This window comes from Embiotoca jacksoni, unplaced genomic scaffold (genome assembly GCF_022577435.1).
Source record: "Embiotoca jacksoni isolate LCO1_2020_lvr unplaced genomic scaffold, fEmbJac1.0.p SCAF_56, whole genome shotgun sequence".
NCBI lineage: Eukaryota > Metazoa > Chordata > Actinopteri > Embiotocidae > Embiotoca > Embiotoca jacksoni.
In genome coordinates this window covers 1,854,110-1,860,347 of record NW_027185410.1, presented here as the reverse complement: position 1 = coordinate 1,860,347, position 6,238 = coordinate 1,854,110, and positions in this window count along the sequence as shown.

Below are 6,238 nucleotides of genomic sequence, written 5' to 3'. Positions count from 1 at the left end.
GGAAACACAATGTTTCAAAAACAGCCTTATCTCAGCGAGAGAAGCTCAAAAACAGCATAAAACTGCTTTACAGTGCCACGGCTTAAACTAAGTGTTTACCAACAAATTTCTTCATCAGCAAATGGGATACACTACATGGCCAATGTGGCTTCACTTTGTGTCTGCAATTACACAGAAAACAGCATTTCAAGACTCACTTTCTCATGCTAATGTAAAACTGCATCACAGCGCCACGGCTTAAACTAAGTGTTTACAAACAAGTTTCATACTCAGAACTTTGGCAAATGGGATACACTACATGGGCAAAGTGGTTTCAAGTCACTTTGTGTGGACAATTTCACAGGAAACACAATGTTTCAAAAACAGCCTTATCTCAGCGAGAGAAGCTCAAAAACAGCATAAAACTGCTTTACAGTGCCACGGCTTAAACTAAGTGTTTACGAACAAATTTCTTCATCACTACTATGGCAAATGGGATAAACAACATGGACAAAGTGGTTTCAAGTCACTTTGTGTGGACAATTTCACAGGAAACACAATGTTTCAAAAACAGCCTTATCTCAGCGAGAGAAGCTCAAAAACAGCATAAAACTGCTTTACAGTGCCACGGCTTAAACTAAGTGTTTACGAACAAATTTCTTCATCACTACTATGTCAAATGGGATAAACAACATGGGCAAAGTGGTTTCAAGTCACTTTGTGTGGACAATTTCACAGGAAACACAATGTTTCAAAAACAGCCTTATCTCAGCGAGAGAAGCTCAAAAACAGCATAAAACTGCTTTACGGCTTAAACTAAGTGTTTACGAACAAATTTCTTCATCACTACTATGGCAAATGGGATAAACAACATGGACAAAGTGGTTTCAAGTCACTTTGTGTGGACAATTTCACAGGAAACACAATGTTTCAAAAACAGCCTTATCTCAGCGAGAGAAGCTCAAAAACAGCATAAAACTGCTTTACAGTGCCACGGCTTAAACTAAGTGTTTACCAACAAATTTCTTCATCAGCAAATGGGATACACTACATGGCCAATGTGGCTTCACTTTGTGTCTGCAATTACACAGAAAACAGCATTTCAAGACTCACTTTCTCATCCTAATGTAAAACTGCATCACAGCGCCGCGGCTTAAACTAAGTGTTTACAAACAAGTTTCATACTCAGAACTTTGGCAAATGGGATACACTACATGGTCAAAGTGGTTTCAAGTCACTTTGTGTGGACAATTTCACAGGAAACACAATGTTTCAAAAACAGCCTTATCTCAGTGAGAGAAGCTCAAAAACAGCATAAAACTGCTTTACAGTGCCACGGCTTAAACTAAGTGTTTACGAACAAATTTCTTCATCAGTAAATGGGATACACTACATGGCCAATGTGGCTTCACTTTGTGTCTGCAATTACACAGAAAACAGCATTTCAAGACTCACTTTCTCATCCTAATGTAAAACTGCATCACAGCGCCGCGGCTTAAACTAAGTGTTTACAAACAAGTTTCATACTCAGAACGTTGGCAAATGGGATACACTACATGGGCAAAGTGGTTTCAAGTCACTTTGTGTGGACAATTTCACAGGAAACACAATGTTTCAAAAATAGCCTTATCTCAGCGAGAGAAGCTCAAAAACAGCATAAAACTGCTTTACAGTGCCACGGCTTAAACTAAGTGTTTACCAACAAATTTCTTCATCACTACTATGGCAAATGGGATAAACAACATGGACAAAGTGGTTTCAAGTCACTTTGTGTGGACAATTTGACAGGAAACACAATGTTTCAAAAACAGCCTTATCTCAGCGAGAGAAGCTCAAAAACAGCATAAAACTGCTTTACGGCTTAAGCTAAGTGTTTACGAACAAATTTCTTCATCACTACTATGGCAAATGGGATAAACAACATGGACAAAGTGGTTTCAAGTCACTTTGTGTGGACAATTTCACAGGAAACACAATGTTTCAAAAACAGCCTTATCTCAGCGAGAGAAGCTCAAAAACAGCATAAAACTGCTTTACAGTGCCACGGCTTAAACTAAGTGTTTACGAACAAATTTCTTCATCACTACTATGGCAAATGGGATAAACAACATGGACAAAGTGGTTTCAAGTCACTTTGTGTGGACAATTTCACAGGAAACACAATGTTTCAAAAACAGCTTTATCTCAGCGAGAGAAGCTCAAAAACAGCATAAAACTGCTTTATGGCTTAAACTAAGTGTTTACGAACAAATTTCTTCATCACTACTATGGCAAATGGGATAAACAACATGGACAAAGTGGTTTCAAGTCACTTTGTGTGGACAATTTCACAGGAAACACAATGTTTCAAAAACAGCCTTATCTCAGGGAGAGAAGCTCAAATACAGCATAAAACTGCATCACAGCGCCACGGCTTAAACTAAGTGTTTAAAACAAGTTTCGTACTCAGAACCATGGCAAATGGGATACACTGCATGGCCAAAGTGATTTCAAGTGACTTTGTGTGGACTATTTCAAAGGAAACACAATGTTTCAAAAACAGCCTTATCTCAGCGAGAGAAGCTCAAATACTGCGTAAAACTGCAGCACAGCGCCACGGCTTATACTAAGTGTTTACAAACAAGTTTCCTACTCAGAACTATGGCAATTGGGATAAACTACATGGCCAATGTGGTTTCAAGTCACTTTGTGTCTGCAATTTCACAGAAAACAGCATTTCAAGTCTCACTTTCTCAGCCTAATGTAAAACTGCATCACAGCGCCACGGCTTAAACTAAGTGTTTAAAACAAGTTTCGTACTCAGAACTATGGCAAATGGGATACACTGCATGGCCAAAGTGATTTCAAGTGACTTTGTGTGGACAATTTCACAGGAAACACAATATTTCAAAAACAGCCTTATCCCAGCGAGAGAAGCTCAAAGACAACATAAAACTGCATCACAGCGCCACGGCTTAAACTAAGTGTTTAAAACAAGTTTCGTACTCAGAACTATGGCAAATGGGATAAACTACATGGCCAATGTGGTTTCAAGTCACTTTGTGTCTGCAATTTCACAGAAAACAGCATTTCAAGTCTCACTTTCTCAGCCTAATGTAAAACTGCATCACAGCGCCACGGCTTAAACTAAGTGTTTAAAACAAGTTTCGTACTCAGAACTATGGCAAATGGGATACACTGCATGGCCAAAGTGATTTCAAGTGACTTTGTGTGGACAATTTCAAAGGAAACACAATGTTTCAAAAACAGCCTTATCTCAGCGAGAGAAGCTCAAATACTGCGTAAAACTGCATCACAGCGCCACGGCTTAAACAAAGTGTTTACAAACAAGTTTCCTACTCAGAACTATGGCAATTGGGATAAACTACATGGCCAATGTGGTTTCAAGTCACTTTGTGTCTGCAATTTCACAGAAAACAGCATTTCAAGTCTCACTTTCTCAGCCTAATGTAAAACTGCATCACAGCGCCACGGTTTAAACTAAGTGTTTAAAACAAGTTTCGTACTCAGAACTATGGCAAATGGGATACACTGCATGGCCAAAGTGATTTCAAGTGACTTTGTGTGGACTATTTCAAAGGAAACACAATGTTTCAAAAACAGCCTTATCTCAGCGAGAGAAGCTCAAATACTGCGTAAAACTGCATCACAGCGCCACGGCTTAAACTAAGTGTTTAAAACAAGTTTCGTACTCAGAACTATGGCAATTGGGATAAACTACATGGTCAAAGTGATTTCAAGTGACTTTGTGTGGACAATTTCACAGGAAGCACAATGTTTCAAAAACAGCCTTATCTCAGCGAGAGAAGCTCAAATACAGCATAAAACTGCATCACAGCGCCACGGCTTAAACTATGTGTTTAAAACAAGTTTCGTACTCAGAACTATGGCAAATGGGATACACTGCATGGCCAAAGTGATTTCAAGTGACTTTGTGTGGACTATTTCAAGGGAAACACAATGTTTCAAAAACAGCCTTATCTCAGCGAGAGAAGCTCAAATACTGCGTAAAACTGCATCACAGCGCCACGGCTTAAACTAAGTGTTTACAAACAAGTTTCCTACTCAGAACTATGGCAAATGGGATAAACTACATGGCCAAAGTGGTTTCAAGTCACTTTGTGTGGACAATTTCACAGGAAACACAATGTTTCAAAAACAGCCTTATCTCAGCGAGAGAAGCTCAAAAACAGCATAAAACTGCTTTACGGCTTAAACTAAGTGTTTACGAACAAATTTCTTCATCACTACTATGGCAAATGGGATAAACAACATGGACAAAGTGGTTTCAAGTCACTTTGTGTGGACAATTTCACAGGAAACACAATGTTTCAAAAACAGCCTTATCTCAGCGAGAGAAGCTCAAAAACAGCATAAAACTGCTTTACAGTGCCACGGCTTAAACTAAGTGTTTACCAACAAATTTCTTCATCAGCAAATGGGATACACTACATGGCCAATGTGGCTTCACTTTGTGTCTGCAATTACACAGAAAACAGCATTTCAAGACTCACTTTCTCATCCTAATGTAAAACTGCATCACAGCGCCGCGGCTTAAACTAAGTGTTTACAAACAAGTTTCATACTCAGAACTTTGGCAAATGGGATACACTACATGGTCAAAGTGGTTTCAAGTCACTTTGTGTGGACAATTTCACAGGAAACACAATGTTTCAAAAACAGCCTTATCTCAGTGAGAGAAGCTCAAAAACAGCATAAAACTGCTTTACAGTGCCACGGCTTAAACTAAGTGTTTACGAACAAATTTCTTCATCAGTAAATGGGATACACTACATGGCCAATGTGGCTTCACTTTGTGTCTGCAATTACACAGAAAACAGCATTTCAAGACTCACTTTCTCATCCTAATGTAAAACTGCATCACAGCGCCGCGGCTTAAACTAAGTGTTTACAAACAAGTTTCATACTCAGAACGTTGGCAAATGGGATACACTACATGGGCAAAGTGGTTTCAAGTCACTTTGTGTGGACAATTTCACAGGAAACACAATGTTTCAAAAATAGCCTTATCTCAGCGAGAGAAGCTCAAAAACAGCATAAAACTGCTTTACAGTGCCACGGCTTAAACTAAGTGTTTACCAACAAATTTCTTCATCACTACTATGGCAAATGGGATAAACAACATGGACAAAGTGGTTTCAAGTCACTTTGTGTGGACAATTTGACAGGAAACACAATGTTTCAAAAACAGCCTTATCTCAGCGAGAGAAGCTCAAAAACAGCATAAAACTGCTTTACGGCTTAAGCTAAGTGTTTACGAACAAATTTCTTCATCACTACTATGGCAAATGGGATAAACAACATGGACAAAGTGGTTTCAAGTCACTTTGTGTGGACAATTTCACAGGAAACACAATGTTTCAAAAACAGCCTTATCTCAGCGAGAGAAGCTCAAAAACAGCATAAAACTGCTTTACAGTGCCACGGCATAAACTAAGTGTTTACGAACAAATTTCTTCATCACTACTATGGCAAATGGGATAAACAACATGGACAAAGTGGTTTCAAGTCACTTTGTGTGGACAATTTCACAGGAAACACAATGTTTCAAAAACAGCTTTATCTCAGCGAGAGAAGCTCAAAAACAGCATAAAACTGCTTTACGGCTTAAACTAAGTGTTTACGAACAAATTTCTTCATCACTACTATGGCAAATGGGATAAACAACATGGACAAAGTGGTTTCAAGTCACTTTGTGTGGACAATTTCACAGGAAACACAATGTTTCAAAAACAGCCTTATCTCAGGGAGAGAAGCTCAAATACAGCATAAAACTGCATCACAGCGCCACGGCTTAAACTAAGTGTTTAAAACAAGTTTCGTACTCAGAACCATGGCAAATGGGATACACTGCATGGCCAAAGTGATTTCAAGTGACTTTGTGTGGACTATTTCAAAGGAAACACAATGTTTCAAAAACAGCCTTATCTCAGCGAGAGAAGCTCAAATACTGCGTAAAACTGCAGCACAGCGCCACGGCTTATACTAAGTGTTTACAAACAAGTTTCCTACTCAGAACTATGGCAATTGGGATAAACTACATGGCCAATGTGGTTTCAAGTCACTTTGTGTCTGCAATTTCACAGAAAACAGCATTTCAAGTCTCACTTTCTCAGCCTAATGTAAAACTGCATCACAGCGCCACGGCTTAAACTAAGTGTTTAAAACAAGTTTCGTACTCAGAACTATGGCAAATGGGATACACTGCATGGCCAAAGTGATTTCAAGTGACTTTGTG